Source organism: Echinops telfairi, unplaced genomic scaffold (assembly GCF_000313985.2).
Source record: "Echinops telfairi isolate 266 unplaced genomic scaffold, ASM31398v2 ScPeMD7_21;HRSCAF=78, whole genome shotgun sequence".
Taxonomy (NCBI): Eukaryota; Metazoa; Chordata; class Mammalia; order Afrosoricida; family Tenrecidae; genus Echinops; species Echinops telfairi.
This window is the reverse complement of record NW_022103918.1, coordinates 12,609,671-12,615,158: the sequence shown is the minus strand read 5'-3', so window position 1 is coordinate 12,615,158 and position 5,488 is coordinate 12,609,671.

The following is a 5,488-nucleotide window of genomic DNA, read 5'->3' as shown; positions in this document are numbered from 1 at the left end:
CCCCCACTTCACCCCAGGAACCCTGTGCTTTAAACCTAAATTTTGCATTTGTCTCTGGATTCTGGGATTGCTCATTCTTACAATAAAACTAATATTCACTCTTAACACTAATTTCTGAGCTTTAACCCGCTTTCTCTAAAGCGTATTGGAAAGAAAAGGCTGGCCAAACTTGTATCGTTTGTTGGCAAATGGAAGGGCCTAGAATGAAAGATAACAGGCAGGAGGGACTGCCTTTTCCAATATGTCCTTACTCTTTATTCCAACTGCCATCAGATCAATTCCAACTCACAGCAACTTTTCAGTGTCTGTAATTTTTACAGGAGTCTATAGCCATATTTCCATCCCGAGAGCAGCTGGTGTGCTTGAACTGCCGACCTTGTAGTTAATAGGCCACCTGCACCACCAGATCTTCCAGGAACTCTGGGCTATGCAGTGGTAAACGTGCTCAGTTGTCGACCAAAAGAACCATGGTTCAAACCTCCCCGGTGCTCAGAGGGAGCAAGATGTGCCAGTCTGCTCCCGTGAAGATTGTATCTAGCCTTGGAAACCCTGGGGGGCTATTCTGCGCTATCCTGTTAGGTTGTTTTGTGCAGCTTTTGTCTAAAAGACATGGGTTGGTGGGACTCATTATTCCGTAGTTTTTCGTAGTTGCTCTTTAGAAGTAGATCAGTAAGTCTTTCTTCCTACTGTTTTAGTTGGGGGTTCTATTACAACCTACTCAGCAATCCTGCAAAGCAGTTGTCTCCACTGAGAAATGGGTGCTGTCTATGCTTGAGGTGCACTGCCTGGCAGTAAGCCCTTGTCTGCAGCACGGACAGAGAGAATTCTACTCTTGAATCACCAGTGGTTACTAGAGTTGAGTCACAGCAATTGGATTCCTGAGGTGGGAGTGGGCTTGACAGCCTTTGACAGCTAGTTATTCCCCCTTTGGAGATTTTATTTCTCCAGTACTTGAAGTATTCTCTAGTACAGCCTATCAAGCTCAACCTTTCCTACGGAGCGTCTCACCAGATATTACAGATGGGCCCTTCTTTTTCACCTAGCGATGGCCTTATCCTGAAGAAGGAGAGAGGATCGAAATCAGGAGCTGTGGCTGTTCAAGTGAGCTAAAATGAAACATTTTGTTTCCCCCATGGCAAATAGCCACATTTCAAATTCTTAGTAGTCACATGTGGCTAGCAACCTCTTTCTTGGACAACACACACACAGAACATTTTGATCACCATGGAAAGTTTACTCTAGGGCCAACCTGATTCAATTCAAATGCTATCATTAATATTCTCCATCTATTTTGTGCAAGTTATAGAGTGATGCTAATAAATAAGGGCCATTTATGAGAATTAAATGAGTTCACATATGTAGTATCTATTTAGACCAACCCCGGGTAGTTACTCAATAACTGTTAGCAATTACGATTAATCAAGAGCCTGATCAGACAAAACCCTCTTCAGAAAGGAAACAGAATTATGTAGAGCTGCAGGGAGAGTGGCTGAGAATATTTGCCTGATACTTTGATCCCAAGGTCTGTATCTATAATTGTCATGGGATTCAGCACATGACTTTATATTTGTTCTGTTTCTGCTTCTTTATTGGACTCTAATAGTTGCAGCCAAGGGGACTCTGACTCATGACAGTCCGATGTGTCAGAAGAAGACTGTGCTCTACAGTCTTTTCAATGACTGATTTTCTGGAAGTAGGTTGATAGAACTTTCTTCCTAGATGTCTCTCGGTGGACCGCCAGCCTTTAGGTTTGTAACTGTGTTAGTCTGGGTACTTTAGAGAAACAAATCCACAGAAACTCGTGTGTATAAGAGAGTTTTATATAAAGGGTAAGTGTACATCAAGAAAACATTCCAACCCACTGCTTGCTGCCCAAGCCCACAAGTCCAACATTAACCCATTTGTCTGACACCAATCCACAAAATCCTCCTCCATCTCACAAAGCACACACTATGTCACCGACTACAGGAGGAAAGCTGAGTCAGTGTGTGTAAGCATCTCAGCTCTGACAGGGGTCTCCACACGGCTGCTCCAGCACCCAGGGCTGCATCGGGATAAGTCCATGCGGCTTCTCCTAGGGGATGTCTTGCAGGAAGTGAGCCTTGCCAGTTGAAGCAGGGAACTGGCTAAGGCAGCTGCACCCTGGTCCGAACATCACAAAGCAAGAGACCCGAGAATTAGAAAGGAGAGGCTCAATGAGCCATTTATTCCTCCTCACTTCAATTAACCCCACATGTGTTCATTAGCCAGGTTGGCACAATAAATTTTAATATCTCAGTAACCAAAAGTGTTCATCATTCATATACCACAGAGACTCTTATTAAACAGCATGCTTCAGACTGATAGCTTATTCATCTTCATAATCCCAGCACCTACCATGATGCCTTCAGCACAGTTCACATTCAACGAGAGTGATTTTTCTTCTCTTGTTTAGCACAATTGAACTAGTTGAAGCCCTTAGAACTGACAGGTTTCTCACTAATATCTTAGTGGAAATGATAAGGTTGGAAATTTTACAAATTTCACTATCTTTTCAAGTATAGAGAGGCAATAGATTTACCATACTACGTGAGGGTAGGGGAGAAGAATATTCAAAATCAGGAAGGGATGAGGACACCCGGAATAGCTAGTTACTTCACATGTTGGAAGGAGTCGGTGACGAGGGAAAGAAGGCGATAGGAGAGGAAATAGAGTTGATGAGCCCTCTAAAGAAAGCTCAGAGACAGCTTTCCCTTATTTCAACATTTTACCATGGGCTGGTCCTTAGATGCTGGCTGTGATCATATTAGCTGGAGCACCTGGGCTAGAGTAAACAAAACATTATCTATCAACAAATTATCTAATTATGCAGAGTAGGTGGCAGTGTGAAAGCAAAATTATAATGTGCAATAGGATAATGTGATTGAAACTTGAAACTGGAATGAAACTGAGAGATTAAGACATTCAAGATAAATTATACAGTCCTGCGGCCTGACCATGGACTTGGTGAGCCCAAATGAGCTAGGGGTTGGGAGGAGGAGGCAAAGGAGTTAAAAAAATGAAACAGAAATAAGATAAAGAAAATGAAGCTGTATTATTCAAGAAAACATTTCTTAGTTTAAGACATAAATATAAAAGCAATTGAGATGACCCAAGATCAGGAGGAGGAGGAGGACTAAATGAGACATTAAAAAGTGTCTTAGGATGTGTGCCACTGGTATAAAAGTTACAATTAAGTGGACATGAAATGACTAAGAAGTATAAAAGCTCAACATGAACAGATGGCCAGGCATTCAGCCTACTAGAGTGCTAAAGCTGGCTATATTTTATATTTGATTCAAAGTTAACAAATATTAGGACATTAAAATGCATGAAACAGGGTGTGTTTCCCATCTTGCCATGTTTTTATTACCAAGTAAGCATTAGACTTCATGGCATGTATACAAATGATCACTCTACGCAAATGCTGAGTCAGGGGAGTCCAGGAAGGCCAGTCAGACTTCCATTTTCTGTGGTGACTCCTGGCCAATTATATCCTAAATGTGCTTTGCTGGCATATTCTGAAATGATCACCTACTTCCAACAAGACTAAAATGATTACTGGGATTTCATTTTCCTTAAAGGTGGCAGTGGCCAAGGGTCCTTTCCAAACCTTACCCGACCCCCAGCCCCCAGGATGTATTCATTTCCTAGGACTGCTTTAAGAAACAACCACATATTGAACGGCTAATATATACATTCACTCATTGTTCTGGGAGCTAGAAGTCTGAAATCAAGGTGGAGGCGGGGACATTTTCTAGCTGAAATTTCTAGAGGATGATTCTTTTTTGACTCTTCTGGTTTCTTGTAGCTCTGGCTATTCCTTGGTTTGTGGCAGCGTCTCTCTGATCGCTGCCTCTGTCTTCAGATGGTCTTCCCTCTCTATTTGACTCTGTGACTCTTCTTTTCTCAAGAAGAGAATGTTGTCTCACCTGCATTTACAATGCATGTTGCATTAGGGCTTACTTTGATCTCCTTTTAACTGGATTATGTCTGCTGTGGCTCTCCCTCTTCAGTAAGCACACATTCATAGGGACCTTGTATGTCTTTCTGTGTGACACATGCAATTCATAACACAGTGTTGGCGTTAGTAGATGCCATCAAGTCAATTTTAGGTATAATGGAGTAGAACTACTCCATAGATTTACCTTGGCCGTAATCTTTACTGGAGCAAATTCTTAGTTCTTTTCTCCTATGGAGCTGCTGGTGAACTTGAGTCACTGATCTGTTAAACTATTGCACACACATGGTAAAAGTATCATTTGTGAGTTTGTAAGTATGGGTGTGGGGATGCACGGATGTGTTGTTGTGCGTGCATGCTCATTGCCTATATATGCGTGTTGGGATAGTGATGGTAATTAGAGGAAGATGGGGCAACTATGAGAAGAAATGAGGGGCATAGAAACCCAGAATTCCTGTTACCTACTATCATGATACAGGAGAAAGACAGGACTTTCTACTCCCATAAATAGTTACAGTCTCAGAGCCCGTGATGAGTCGGCAATGAGCTCTTCACTCTCATGATAACTGAATGGTATGACTGGTAGGGTTATTATAAACTAGTAGTGATGGCCGCAGAAGAAGAAGGTGGGAAAAGATGGTGTAGAGAGAGCATCAGATGAAGATGGTCTTGAACCTATTAACATACTCCGCTTTTACATTTACTATGATTATGTTTGGGACTGTTGAGTTCGTTCTCATTCACACTGACACCGTGCACGATAGAAACACGGCCAATCCTGCACCATCCGCACAACCTTTGCTGTGTGTGAGCCACTCTTGAAGCCACTGTGTCATTCTATCTTGTTGCAGATCTCTTTCTTTTCTAGGATCCTCCACTTGACCAAGAATAATGTCCAGCTCCAGGGACTGTTACTGCCTGATGAAATGTTCAAAGTATGTACGATTGAATTTTGCCATCTGCTTTTCCAAGGAGCATTCTTCCAACATGGATTTGCTCTTTGGATGTTCATCGAATATTCAATATTTTATGCCAACATCACAATTCAAAGGCATCAATTGTTCTTTGGTCTTCCATATCCATTGTCAAGGCCTTCTCATGCCTGTGAGGTGATTGAAAGCACTAAGATTTGAGTCAAGGTCACCTCAGACCTCAAAGTAACATCCTAGCATTTGAACATTTGGATGATAGCTTTTGCAGCAGATTTGACCAATGAAATATGGCCTTTGATATCTTAACTGCTGTTTGTCTGGGCAGTTTTTAAGGAAAAATAAATCCTTGATAATTTCAACACTTTCTCCATTTATATGATACTGCTTATTGTTCCAGTTGTGAGAATTTTTCTTTTCTTTTAAAAATCATTTTATTGGGGGCTCATACATCTCTTATCACAATCCATCCATCCATCCATCCATCCATTGTGTCAAGAACATTTGTACATTTGTTGCCACCATCATTCTCAAAACATAGGCTTTCTATTTGAGCCTTTAGTATCAGCTTCTCATTTTT